The sequence below is a fragment of the Aotus nancymaae genome, unplaced genomic scaffold (genome assembly GCF_030222135.1).
Source record: "Aotus nancymaae isolate 86718 unplaced genomic scaffold, 86718_ANA_hifiasm-v0.15.2.pri h1tg000011l, whole genome shotgun sequence".
NCBI lineage: Eukaryota > Metazoa > Chordata > Mammalia > Primates > Aotidae > Aotus > Aotus nancymaae.
Window position 1 is genome coordinate 35,926,795 of NW_026988422.1, and position 14,806 is coordinate 35,941,600.

At 44.7% G+C, this 14,806-nt stretch overlaps 1 long non-coding RNA gene across 1 annotated transcript in view; it reads right to left on the minus strand.

Annotated features, from left to right (window-relative positions):
* LOC135274237 (uncharacterized) overlaps positions 1 to 14,334 on the minus strand; it is a 57,499-nt gene extending 43,165 nt beyond the window's left edge. The window contains exon 1 of the long non-coding RNA XR_010342040.1: positions 14,105 to 14,334. This is a non-coding gene — a long non-coding RNA (uncharacterized LOC135274237). The remainder of the gene's footprint in view (positions 1 to 14,104) is intronic.
* Between the last annotated feature and the right edge of the window lie 472 nt (positions 14,335 to 14,806).

Here is a 14,806-nt window from a genome sequence, read left to right on the forward strand (position 1 = left end):
GGCTTGCAAATTTGTCCCATAGCCTTTCAGCTTCCAGCATCTTCGTCTTATAAAAGTTGTTCTGGGGCCGGGCGTGGTGGCTCACACCTGTAATCCCAGCACTTTGGGAGGCCGAGGCAGGTGGATCACGAGGTCAAGAGATCGAGACCATCCTGGTCAACATGGTGAAACCCCGTCTCTACTAAAAATACAAAAAATTAGCTGGGCATGGTGGTGCGTGCCTGTAATCCCAGCTACTCAGGAGGCTGAGGCAGGAGAATTGCCTGAACCCAGGAGGTGGAGGTTGTGGTGAGCCGAGATCGCACCATTGCACTCCAGCCTGGGTAACAAGAGTGAAACTCCATCTCAAAAAAAAAAAAAAAAAAAGTTGTTCTGTCATAGAGGTTTTGATGACAAAACTCCAGTTTTCTTTGATGCTCCGTTTTGTTGTATTCCTATCAGCTGTTGATATCAAACCACAAACCAACTTCCTCTTCTCCACACTCTTTCACTGGAGAGCAATCCTTTGAGACACATCTAGTAATTATTGGAAGACTTAGAAGAATTTCTCTCTCCCTTCCCATTCCAACACACGCACACGCGCACACACACACACACACACACATGCACACACACACACACCCCTTGTGGAGAATTTGAAAACAGGGCCTTTTAATTGTGGGAGAAACAGACTCTCCAGATGAGAAACTGAGATATTGCTCAGTTGAATGGCAGGAGATTCACCTAGATGTAGCCTCTTCTAAGCTTGTGCAGCTTTGTGGTGATTCAGCATTTCTTCTGGAGAAAATTCAGTGAATTCCATACATGCTAGCTCCAAAAGGGGCAGAGAAATGTACTCTAAGCTCCAATTACAAGCTCTCAAACTAATACTGGGAGCACAGCATTGAAAGCAAAGGATGTCACTGTGTTTTTATGCATCAAGTTCTATGTCAAATGGCATTTTTAGATTTATCTAAAGGAGAGACTTGGCGACGGGGCCCTCCCGTTTACACCTCACACTGTGACAGTTTCTTGCCACAGCTGCTCTAAAGGCGCTGCAGCAGGGTTGCCTGGCCCTCCTGCAGACATCTGTTTCTGTGAGGGGAAACCTGAGCTGAGCAGTCGCCAGTCCATGCTGGGACACACATGCTGAGCCTCAGAAAGAGCATGACAAAACTGCGGAGGGAGATTAACACCAACCCTGGCCCCTGGATCCAGGCATAGTGCCATGTGCTTTGCAACCTGCTCCCACCCTCCCTTGGAGAGCTGAGAGCTTTGAAAGGCCTCCTGCCTGGGCTGAGCCACATGTAAGACTCACACCCTCAAACTGCGGAGCTCTACACTCTGTGCTAAGCAGCATGTTTCCTATGGCTCTGAAAGCTAATGATTTGTGCCTTCTCGGTTTATGGGATATGGGATCCATTTCTCCTGGAATTAAGGTGACTGTCTCATTCTTCACCACGTTCCCCGGGGTCTGCAAACTGGGCACCTTTACTTCTTGTTCCGCTGAGTACTTTGGATGGTTGTGGGTCAGCTGAGGTTTAAGTGCAATAATGCATCTTAAAACTTTTTGTAGGGCCAGGCATGATGGCTCACACCTGTAATCCCAGCACTTTGGGAGGCCAAGGCGGGTAGACCACCCGAAGTCTGGAGTTCGAGAGCAGCCTGGCCAATATGGTGAAACCTGTCTCTACTAAAAATACAAAAAATTAGTCAGGTGTGGTGACAGACGCCTGTAATCCTAGTGGACGCCTGTAATCCCAGCAACTCGGGGGTGTGAGGCAAGAGAATCACTTGAACCTGGGAGGCGGAGGTTGCAGTGAGCCAAGATCACACCACTGTACTCCAGCCTGGGCAACAAGAGGGAAACTCCATCTCAAAAACAAAAAACTCACAGCTTTTTGAAGAGTATTAAGCACTACACAAACATAATTATTTTAGTTACGTCGGGCTTTCTTTATTAACAACCCCTGACCTTCAGCATGTGTGGATCTCTTGACTTTGGGAAAAAGAAGGACCTTAAAAATATTATTAATTTAATATATCCTGGCTCGCATGTGTAATCCCAACACTTTGGGAGGCCAGGGCAGACAGATCACTTGAGGTCAGGAGTTCAAGACCAGCCTGGCCAATCTGGTAAAATCCTGTCTCTACTAAAAATACCAAAATTAGCTAGGCATGGTGGCATGCACCTGTAATCCCAGCTACTTGGGAGGCTGAGACAGAAGAATTGCTTGAACCTGGGAGGCAGAAGTTTCAGTGAGTCGAGATGGCCCCATTGCACTCCAGCCTGGGAGACAGATCAAGACTCCATCTCAAAAAAAAAAAAAAAACATGGGGCTAAGTGTGGTGGCTCACCCCTGTAATCCCAGCACTTTGGGAGGCCAAGGCAGGTGGATCACAAGGATCACGAGGTCAGGAGATCTAGACCATCCTGGCTAACATGGTGAAACTCCATCTCTACTGAAATTACAAAAAATTAGCCGGGTGTGGTGGCATGTGCCTGTAGTCCCAGCTACTCAGGAGGCTGAGGCAGGAGAATCGCTTGAACCTAGGAGACTGAGGTTGCAGTGAGCCGAGATTGCACCACTGCACTCCAGCCTGGGTGACGGAGGGAAACTCCGTCTCAAAATAAGAAAAAATTAATATATCTTAATATCTAAATAATATGTTATATATTATCTACAAATAGTATATTAAATAATAATATATTAAAATAAGTATCTTATGTATACAATGAACACTGTGCTTTGTGCTTTATATATAGCACTTCTAATCCTTCGAAAAAGCCTGTGAAATCATATTATTTCCAGTTATCCCTAGATTCTATTTTCTTAATTTGAGAGTCCTGTTCTCTTTTGGCATAGACGGATGAAAACAGATGAGTCAGTATGAATTACCTGAGCTGGTTTTCCAGAATGGGCCTGCTCTTTTGCATATCAACATAAATGCTGTGTGAAAATTTTAGCTGGCTAACCATTTGCGATAGAGTGAGGGGCTTCAAAATTATTTAGTCAAGGCCGGAAACTGGGTTTTTTGTTTGTTTGTTTGTTTGTTTTGAGACAGAGTCTCACTCTGTCACCCACGCTGGAGTGCAGAGGCACAATCTCAGCTCACTGCAACCTCTGACTGCTGGGCTCAAGTCATCATTCCACCTCAGTTTCTCAAGTAGCTGGAACTACAGATGCATGCCCCCATGCCTGGCTAATTTTTTTTTGTTTTTTTTGTATAGGCGCGGTTTTGCCATGTTGCCCAGGCTGGCCTTGAACTCCTAAACTCAAGTGATCTGTCTGCCTTGGCCTCCCCAAATGCTGGGATTACAGGTGTGAGCCACTGCACATGGCCAATTTTTATTTCTTTATGATCAAGTTGAAAATGTTTTCCCAATTACTCATCTGTTACTTACTACTGAGTTAAATGTATTTTTAAAAATGCAGAGTAAAGTTCACTTCTTACCAACTCAATCTCACCTATTAGATTAATTAAATCCCATAGATTATCCATTAGGCATTTGATAAAATTAAATCATGATTTAATTTTCACTTATCAAGTGAGGCTCTCTCAAAGCATTCAAAGCTTATGTCCAAGGCACAATTTGCTTACAGAAAGAATCTGAAGGGGCTGGGCACGTGCCTATAATCTCAGCACTTTGGGAGGCCGAGGTGGGCAGATCACCTGAGGTCGGGAGTTCAAGGCCAGCTTGACTAACATGGAGAAACCCCATCTCTACTAAACATACAAAATTAGTCGGGCATGGTGGTGTATGCCTGTAATTCCAGCTACTCGGGAGACTCAGGCAGGAGAATCACTTGAACCCGGGGTGGGCAGAGGTTGCAGTGAGCCGAGAACACGCCACTGCACTCCATCCTGGGCAACAAGAGTGAAACTTTGTCTCAAAAAAAAAAAAAGAATCTGAAGGAAGACCTTTTACTCCATGATAGCTGCTAAGTATGAATTATATTAGCTAAAGAAGAAAAATTTATTTCCATTAGTCAAATGAAAGTGCTGAGAGAATTCAAATAAACCAATTTTCCATATACTTAAGGGCTCCACCATATATATTTAATACCTTTCATTGATATTTCTTAGCTACTTAAAGTAGTAAAAAAATACAGTATTTCTTCCTAAATGTTGTTAAAACAACTTCTTAGACAAATGGATTATAAACCCGGGTCAAAGCTTTATTTCTAGCTAGCCACAAGGGGTAAAACCTTTAAATGTACCAATTTAAGATTCCCTTTAGGAATTGCATAGGAAAAGTGAACGGTCAATCATTGTTAAACTGGATACAAGAAAAAATAATGTCTGGTTAAAGATTATTAGGCTAGCCAGTCAGCTGGGTGGATAACCCTGGCTTCCCAGAAGTCCTTAATCTCATTTAGGTCTATCAGAAAAGTGCTCAAGCATTTTAACAGCAATGCCATTTACTTCCCAGAGGAGGCTGTGAATTATATCACATAAAAAAGTTTTGCTTCCAGACAAGGTTTAGGACGATTTTTGTTCTCAATGTGACTAAAACTTTTGTGCCAAAAAGTTATTATTGAATTTTTATTCTAAAATAATATTTTTTCCCTAACATTTGGTTTAAGGTGGCTAGCCCTTTTGGAATAAGCCTATGAAATGTTTCTTAGCTTAAAAGAATGTTGCAAGATTTGAGACGTTGATAGACAAATGCAACACTTCTGAGAAATTGTAAGATGACATAATGGAAATAGTACTGAAGTAAGTGGCAAATGTGATTTTAAAACAAGCCAGCAGTGTCTGGATTTGTCTACCGATTTATAGGAAATACATGATAAATTATACCACAGATGGGCAGTGAGGAATAAAAAGACTATGGAAAATTCTACAGGACCCAAAATCTGTTTTTTTCAAGAAAAAAACTGCAAGGAAGGGGTGGGGGGACCTATATAAAATACATAAAAATTTACCAATCAATTACATGTGGACTTCATTTGGATCCCTAGTGAAACAAACACATTATAAAATAAAATTATGCCATTCCTGAAGCAATTGAGAATTTGAACTCTCTTACTGAATATTTAATATTAATGAATTGTTGTTGATTTTAAAATTGTGATAATGGTATTGAGTTTATATGTTAAAAAATCCACCTTATTCTTTAGAGGTAACAGTGAAAAATCTGCAGACAAAATGATATGATGTCTGGAATTTACTTCAAAATAATACAAGAGAAAGAGAAGAGGGCATGGATATAGATTAAATACAACTAGCTTGGATTGATAATGGTTGAAGCTGAGTGATGGGGGTTAGAAAGTTTTTTGTACAAGTCTGCCTTTTTGCATATATTAGAAACTCTCTCTTTTTTTTTTTTTTTTTTTTTTTGAGATGGAGTTTAGCTCTTGTTACCCAGGCTGGAGTGCAATGGCGCGATCTCGGCTCACCGCAACCTCCGCCTCCTGGGTTCAAGCAATTCTCCTGCCTCAGCCTCCCAAGTAGCTGGGACTACAGGCCTGCGCCACCATGCCCAGCTAATTTCTGTATTTTTTAGTAGAGACGTTGACCAGGATGGTCTCGATCTCTTGACCTCGTGATCCACCCGCCTCGGCCCCCCAAAGTGCTGGGATTATAGGCATGAGCCACCGCGCCCAGCCAGAAACTCTCTTTAATAGAAAGTTTAAGTTAAATTATGTCAGCAAGATTGGTCCTATGAGCTGTTGGTATTTTTGTTGCTTTCCTGGCTAAACTCCTTTTCTAGAGCCCACCACCAGTAGAGTCCTGTGCACAAAAAACAGGTGGAGGTCAGGAATGCCAATTACAGCACATGTGCAGAAGTCAGACCACAGTATGATGTAAGAGAAGCCTTTCCTTTAGAGCATAATATTATGGGTGAAAAAAATCCTGGCGAGACACAAGGAATGGCTATCACTTTGAAGCATTGTGGTGAAGGGGTAGTACTCATCTCTCTTTGGAAAATAGAAAACTTGGTGGGGTTTACCGGCTTTGGATAGAGAGGACGAAAACAATGAGAAAGAATATGGTCCCAAGTTTGGCAAGGGGCAGAACTATTCTTCCACAGTTTAAAAGGTGCTGGGCCTCTTCTGGGAAGTAATTAGCATTTCTAATCAAAGACTTGATAGATGTCACTGAGATGAGGACCTCTCCTGGAAACCTGGTTGGCCACAATCTTCATCCATCCTTTATTCATCTTCTTTGTCTTCTTTCTTATAACATTTCCTCTTTCTTTCTCTTTTACATTCTACTCTTCCTCTAGTCTTCTTTTTTCCCTTTCTACTTCTTTTTTTTTTTTTTTTTTTGAGACGGAGTTTCGTTCTTGTTACCCAGGCAGGAGTGCCATGGCGCGATCTCGGCTCACCGCAACCTCCGCCTCCTGGGTTCAGGCAATTCTCCTGCCTCAGCCTCCTGAGTAGCTGGGATTACAGGCACGCGCCACCATGCCCAGCTAATTTTTTGTATTTTTAATAGAGACGGGGTTTCACCATGTTCACCAGGATGGTCTCGATCTCTTGACCTCGTGATCCACCCGCCTCGGCCTCCCAAAGTGCTGGGATTACAGGCTTGAGCCACCGCGCCCGGCCCCCTTTCTACTTCTTAATAGATGTTTCTTTCAAGAATTACTTAGGGGTGTATGACTTGCTCAGAGGGCTCTGTCCTTGCAGCAAACTTGAAATGAGACTCTTGACATTTCTGGTAATCAGTTTGTCTGAGAACTTGCTTTCTTCAGTTTTTTCATCGCATAGACTAGATTGTTCATTGGCACATAATAAATAACAAAAATCTTGGAGCTTCTAGTCCAGTAAGTAGCTCAAAGGTGGCTGGAAGCCTGGAAAAGGTGGCAGAGAAAAAAGGATATGGAGAGAGAGGAGGACAGCAATAAGACCAGAGGCTGGGGGCAAGGCACGATGGCTCATGCCTGTAGTCCCAGCACTCTGGGCGTCTGAGGTAGGTGGATCATCTGAGGTTAGGAGCTCAAGACCAGCCTGGCCAACAGCGTGAAACCCTGTCTCTACTAAAAATACAAAAATTAGTTGGGCATGGTAGTGCATGCCTGTAGTTCCAGCTACTCGGGGTTCTGAGGCAGGAGAATTGCTTGAACCTGGGAGGCAGAGGTTGCAGTGAGCTGAGACTGCACCATTGCACTCCATCCTGGGTGACAAAGCAAGATCCTGTCTCAAAAAAAGAAAAAAAAAAAAGACCAGAGGTTAGAACTCTGCCCAGAGAAACTGCTGTGCCTGACATTCAACTTGACCTGTGTTGACTGTTCTTTCCTGACCTGTGTTGTTATTGTTCCTTTTCTCTCCCATCTTAGTAGATGACAACCCCATCCCTAGGTTGAAACCTAGTGCAAAAACCTAAGTTTCATCCTTGCTTCTTCTCATTCTTTCACATCTACACTGGATTCACATGCAAGTCCTGTTGGCAGACCTTCAACATGTATCATAACCCAACCACTCCTCCCCAGTGCCATTGCTGGAACACTGGTTCCAGTCACCAGCTCTAGCCTGGGTTACTGTAATGGCTACCGAAGTCATCTTCCAGCTTCCATCTTTGCCTGTTTCATTCGCCTCTCAACTCAGGAGCCAGATGATCCTTCTAAAATGTAAATTAGATCGTATCACTTCTCTACTCCAGAGGGTGCAATAATCATGCAAAAGCTAATGGTCACACTGGTCTTCTGGTCCGTGCAAGCCACTTCCCACCTATCCTTGGCCTGTTAGCCCTATGACCACATCTTGGCTGTGCCCTCACTTGTTCCCACTGCCGTCACACTGGCCTCCTGATTTTGTCCCTAGGGACTGCACCTGCTGCTCTCTCTACCTGGGTCGTCCTTCCCCCAGATGTGGGTATGGCTCTCTCCAGTGCTTCCTTCATGACTTTATCTAATGTTAAGCCTCCTCATTGAAGGCTTTTTGACTCATCTGTTTAAACAATTAAACTCTTATGTAGATAGTAAAACCAAAAAGAAAAAAAAGTGGAATCTGAGTCATGGCACCAAAAATAAAACAACAACCACTACAACAACAACAGAAAAGGAAAAAAAAAAAAAAAAGAAAATAATCAACCTTTCCTCCCAGCACTCTGCAACCCATCTACTTTGTTTTTCTCTGTATACGTATTATTACCAAACATACTATCAGCATTTCATTTGTTGTATTTATTTTATTTTGTATTTTTTGAGACGGGAGTCTTGCTCTGTCACCAAGGCTGGAGTGCAGTGGCATGATCTCGGCTCACTGCATCCTCTGCCTCCTGGGTTCAAACAGTTCTTCTGCCTCAGGCTCACGAGTAGCTGGAATTACAGGCATGTGCCACCACACCTGGCTAATTTTTGTATTTATAATAGAGACAGGGTTTTACCATGTGGGCCAGGCTGGTCTCAAACTCCTAACCTCAGATGATCCACCTGCCTCAGCCTCCCAAAGTGCTGGGATTACAGGCGTAAGCCACCATGCCTGGTATTTGTTTTTTGAGACAGAGCCTAGCTCTGTTGTCCAGGCTGGAGTGCAATAGCACTATCTCACCTCACTGCAACCTCTGTCTCCTGCCTCAGCCTCCTAAGTAGCTGGGACTATAGGTGTGTGCCACCATACCCAGTTAAGTCTTTTTTTTTTTTTTTTTTTTTTTTTTTAAGATGGGATTTCACCATGTCGGTCAGGCTGGTCTTGAGCTCCCGACCTCAGGTGATCTACCCATCTTGACCTCCCAAAGTGCTGGGATTACAGGCATGAGTCACCACCCTTGGCCATTTTATTTGAGTATTAAAACAAGGGCAATCATAGAAGATTGGAAATACATGGGAATGTTTGGTTACTTTAAAAGAATTTAAAGTTACATTTTGAGAAAAGACATTTTCTAAATCTGGACATTTATACATCTGGTGTTTTGTTATTTCTCAGAAAAAGGTTTCAATATTTGAAATTAGACATCTGACAACCCTAGTAACTAGCTTAAAGAGGGCAGAGACAATCAACACTCTATTCCAGATCTGCCCAACTGGAAATACAACCTCCAATGTTGAAGCTTTGAGAGTAAGGGTGGGAGTGAGCAGTGTGGGTGTTTGCCCTATACATTGGCGACTTCTTTGGGAGCTCTGAGAGTGGATGGAGCAGGTGAGGAGATGCTGATGAGGAAGGTAGAGGAGGCTGTGGTGGGAGGATCAGGTCATCCCTGGAATAAGGCCCATTTTTACGTTGGCCCAGTTGGCCTGCAGTGACCAGTCTACAGCAAGACTCACAAAAATAAGTGGCTAGTTTAGTTGGCACTAAGACAAAGACAAAAACTAATTAGGAAAGAAAAGCAGCTCTAATGTGTAAGTAGAAATAATCCACATTCCTGCCCTGCCTCCAGCCCCTTTTGTTAATCTCCCCATGGTCAAGGTGAAATCAGCAGGCTCCTCTCTCTCCTCTTCCAGTAATCTTTCAGTTCACAGATTATATGTTCGAGGCTGTTCCTACTCTCACTCCCCAAGCTACCTTTTAAGGTTTTTCTTGATATTCATATTTTTGTCTTGTGTAAAAATAGAGGCCCACATTTGCTAGGCATAGTTGTGTTGCTGAATAAACCTAAAAGTGGGTGCATAAGACCAAAGAATTGATTGATACTCTATGCTAATGTTGGAGAAGTTACACAGCCTGGGTAGGAAGAGAGTTCAGGCCTCCAGGGGTTTTGCCCAGCTTCCACGATACCCTGAAGGTATCCAGGAGGAACACTGACCATGCTGAGGGTGTTGGTGGGAAAGCTTGCCCGAGGGACAAATGAGGTCTGTGTACGTGCGTGTTTGTGGTGTCAGTGTATGTGTCTAAGGAAGGCAGGATGAACAAAGAAGAAAAATCATACTTTAGCTGACAGCAGTGCTGATCTGCAGCCCAAATGAGATTTGCAGGTAGACTTCCTCAGACACTCCAGCAAGAATCCCAACAAGAGTGGAAATGAGGCTGTGAAGTAGCCAGGAGGCACCACTGGGCTCTGGCCAAACCTAAAGGAATCAGAGGATGACTGGGCATGATGGCTCACACCTGTAATCCCAGCACTTTGGGAGGCTGAGGCAGGTGGATCACCTGAGGTTGGGGTTCGAGACCAGCCTGACCAACATGGAGAAACCCTCTCTCTACTGAAAATACAAAAATTAGCCAGATGTGGTAGCAGGCGCCTGTAATCCCAGCTACTTGGGAGGCTGAGGCAGGAGAATTGCTTAAATCCAGGAGGTAGAGGTTGCAGTGAGCCAAGATCGCACAACTGCACTCACAAGAGCAAAACTTCATCTCAAGAAAAAAAAGAAAGAAAGAAAGAAATCAGAGGACAAGGTACAAACAACAGAAGCAGCAGACCTTAGCAGGGCAGCAGCGCCCGGGTGGACGTGACAAGAACGTGCAGATCGGGGAGCTACAGGACCTCATGCTTGAGGTCTCTGACCCCATCCATCATGAAATCGCAGTTTCTGGACACACAATCCAACTGTCTATATATTCATGTATTCTGATGCCATCTTAGAGAGGAGCTGGCAGAAGACTGAGAAATCACCACTTTTATCCAGAGAGATGGAACATTAAACAAAGGGATCCTAAATGGTTACACTGGACCAAGGTTTAACCAGATTGGACCTTTAGTTATTTATCTCCTTGCTGCTTACTTAGTGATTAGGTGTCCACAAGGATATTTGTCCTATTTGTGTAAAAATACCAATTTTTTTTTTTTTTTTTTTTTTTTTGGAGACGGAGTTTCGCTCTTGTTACCCAGGCTGGAGTGCAATGGCGCGATCTCGGCTCACCGCAACCTCCACCTCCTGGGTTCAGGCAATTCTCCTGCCTCAGCCTCCTGAGTAGCTGGGATTACAGGCGTGAGCCACCGCGCCCGGCCAAAATACCAACTTTTAATTTTTACCTATCTGATAAAATTGCAACCACATAATATGTACGTAATTGTGTACATTTTCTGAGTATATGGTACCCCTGGGTATAATCAGCTCAGATATTTAAAGACCCTGGCTGTCTTGGTACAGGGGAAATAGGGTAGGCACTAGTCTCAAAAAGACCTAGACTTGAACCCAGCTCCTCTACTCTACTTCCTCCCTGTGGGAACCTGGGCAAGTTACTTAACACCTCTGAGTCATGGTTGTCTGTAAATGGATTTAACATGGCTCATCTCAGAGGGCTGTCCTGAAACTCAAAGGTATCCTTGGCTGGGCACGGTGGCTCCCGCCTATAATCCCAGCACTTTGGGAGGCCAAGGTGGGTGAATCACTTAGGCCCAGGAGTTTGAGACCAGTCTGGGCAACATGGCAAAACCCTGTCTTTGCCAAAAGTACAAAAATTAGCTGAGCGTGGTGGTACATATCTGCAGTCCCAGCTACTCAGGTGGCTGAGGCATGATAATCTCTTGAACCTGGTTGCAGTGAGACCAGATGGCCCTATTGTACTCCCGCCTGGGTGACAGAGTGAGACCCTGTCTCAAAAAAAAAAAAAAAAAGAAGAAATGAATGTTGAGTGCCCCGTTCAGGACTTGTCCCTCGGTAAATGCTCCACAAATGTCACTTTTTTCCCTTCCCACTCTAATTAACTTGTACATCAAAAAACAAATGACAAATTGTTTCTTAGCTAACTTAATTCAGTTAACTTTTTTTTTTTTTTTTTTTTGAGACGGAGTTTTGCTCGTTACCCAGGCTGGAGTGCAATGGTGCGATCTCGGCCCACTGCAACCTCCGCCTCCTGGGTTCAGGCAATTCTCCTGCCTTAGCCTCCTGAGTAGCTGGGATTACAGGCACGCGCCACCATGCCCAGCTAATTTTTTGTATTTTTAGTAGAGACGGGGTTTCACCATGTTGACCAGGATGGTCTCGATCTCTTGACCTCGTGATCCACCCGCCTCGGCCTCCCAAAGTGCTGGGATTACAGGCGTGAGCCACCGCGCCCGGCTCAGTTAACTTTCAATAAATTGTCTTAGGTATTTGGTGGGATAATCCAAATTAAAGTATTGGCACATTAAGAAGACACCATTTTTTCTTTTATGCCGGTTTCAACTGTAACCTGTAGATGTCTTTGTGAATCTTCCTCTGTATCCAATTATGGCTAAAGGTACAGAAAACAGCTCAGCCATTGGTGTTAATGATTAGTCATAAAAGAGTCTGTATGTGAGAAGAGAGCTGAATTCACTCTGCCCATCCATGTAGCCATCTCCATCCCCCACCACAGGATGAGGAAAGATTGTCCTTGAATTTGACCCTTTAGACTGCATCTACTCTTGGCCTCAGAGAGGGGGTATAACTCCCATGCAAGGGACTCTGCAGGTGGGGCATACAAGTCTGCAGGGTCTTTCTGATACCCTTGAGGCCTCAGCCAGGATGGCAGCTCAGGGCAAACTCCTGTTTGGAGCTGTGCTGTGGGGCATTTTCCACAAGAAGCTGGTTTTTTTCCATGGGACATGATTTGACTTGCATGACTGAGCTGGGTAAGAATTAGCCGAGTAAGGGAGGGTTTCTGCCAGATGCATTGGGACAAAATATTGAGCATTTGTTTCAATTAACCCCAACAGCTGAAAGCAGAATAAATGGCCATTGAAAAGGTGAGGGAAATGAATTTAATAAATCGTGGGGGTTGGTTTGTTTGTTTCAGAGAGTGTTTTGCTCTTGTTACTCAGGTTACTAGAGTGCAGTAATGTGATCTCTGCTCACTGTAACCTCCCCTCCTGGGTTCAAGTGATTCTCCTGCCTCAGCCTCCCGAGTAGCTAGAATTACAGGCACTATGCCTGGCTAATTTTTGTATTTTTTTTTGTTTTTGAGACAGAGTTTCGCTCTTGTTACCCAGGCTGGAGTGCAATGGCGCGACCTCGGCTCACTGAAACCTCCGCCTCCTGGGTTCAGGCAATTCTCCTGCCTCAGCCTCCTGAGTAGCTGGGATTACAGGCACGCGCCACCGTGCCCAACTAATTTTTTGTATTTTTAGTAGAGACGGGATTTCACCATGTTGACCAGGATGGTCTCGATCTCTTGAACTCGTGATCCACCTGCCTTGGCCTCCCAAAGTGCTGGGATTACAGGCGTGAGCCACCGCGCCCGGCCCTAATTTTTGTATTTTTAGTAGACAGGTTTTTGTAGACAGTGGCTCACTCTGTCACCAGGTTGGAGTGCAGTGGTGCGATCTTGGCTCACTGCAACCTCCGCCTCCTGGGTTTAAGCAGTTCTCCTGCCTCAGCCTCCCGAGTAGCTGGGATTACAGGTACCCACCACCATGTCTGGCTAATTTTTGTATTTTTAATAGAGATGGGGGTTTCACTATGTTGGCCAGGCTGATCTCAAACTCTTGACCTCATGATCTGCCTGCCTCAGCCTTCCAAAGTGCTGGGATTATATGTGTGAGCCACCATGCCTGGAGAGATGGGGTTTTGCCATGCTGGCTAGGCTGGTCTCAAACTCCTGACCTCAGGTGATCCACGTGCCTCAGCCTCCTAAAGTGTTGGGATTATAGGCGTAAGCCACCGTGCCTGGCCTGTATGATATTTTTAAACAACATTTTCTACACCATGAAAATAGGATTCTTTTGAACTCCATAAAACAGATACAAATGTATGTCCATGAATTGATGGGTCTGGCCTCTCCTGGGCCTATACTTTATGTGGCATAAAAGGCTTCTGGTGAATAACGTGATATGGGGTGGCAGTGGGTGAGCAAGGACTGGAGAAGAAGAATCTCCCACCTGCAGTCCATTTCTTTCTTTTTTTTTTTTAAAGACAGAGTCTCACTCTGTCACCCAGGCTGGAGTGCAGTGGCACAATCTTGGCTCATTGCAAGCTTTGCCTCCCGGGTTGAAGTGATTCTCCTGCCTCAGCCCCCTGAGTACCTGGGATTACAGATGTGTGCCACTACACCTGGCAACTTTTTTATTCTTAGTAGAGACAGGGTTTCACCATGTTGGCCAGGCTGGTCTCCAACTCCTGACCTCAACTGATCTGCCCGCCTCAGCCTCCCAAAGTGCTGGGATTACAGGCGGGAGCCACTGCACCTGGCTTGCAGTTCATTTCGTTTTGAAGAGGACAAAACAAGGATCTGCTTTATTTTGGGGTCAGGGGTCTCTACTTTTTTCCTAACAAATGACTGAGACAATTTGAGTGGAATATAGTTTGACATTCTACTTTCTGGATTTCCTTTACCTCTTTTTGTCTTTCCTTCGGTCCACTGGAGCTTAGACTGCCCAGTCTCCTTGAGCAACCCTGAGTAGATGGTGATCAAGGCTGCTTCTCTTCATGGAGTTCCCATGCATCTGTTTTGTTCTGCCCTGCTGCTGGTCTTTGGCAGATGGCAGCCATCATGCAGCAGTTCATCGAGGATGAGAGTGAGACAGTGTCTGTGCATTCTATTATCCTCGGCGGAGGACGATCTCTTTCCCTTGGAGACATGAGTGGAGACAACTCAGGGAGTCTGTTGAGGCAGAGGTACCTGAAGTCAGTCAGAGGATAAGCAGGAAAAAGACATGACACTTGAAAGCACAGATAAAGTCACAGGATATTAGATCAGGAAGGAGCCCTGGAGCCAAGGGAGGGCCAAACCTGGATCTGAGTCACAGCTGTATTTGGGATAGTATGAAGCTTGCTCTCTGTAGGGTCTCCTATTAATAGGCAACCACATGTCCTGGTTTGCTCAGGATGCTATTGGTTTATGCCTGTTGCCTGGGGCAATTAACAATAGCACCCCATTCATTCTTAGAAGTGTTCTCGCTGGGTGCGGTGGCTCATGCCTGTAATCCCAGCACTTTGGGAGGCCAAGGCGGGCGGATCATGAGGTCAAGAGATCAAGATCATCCTGGCCAACATGGTGAAACCCCATCTCTACTAAAAATATAAAAATTAGCTGGG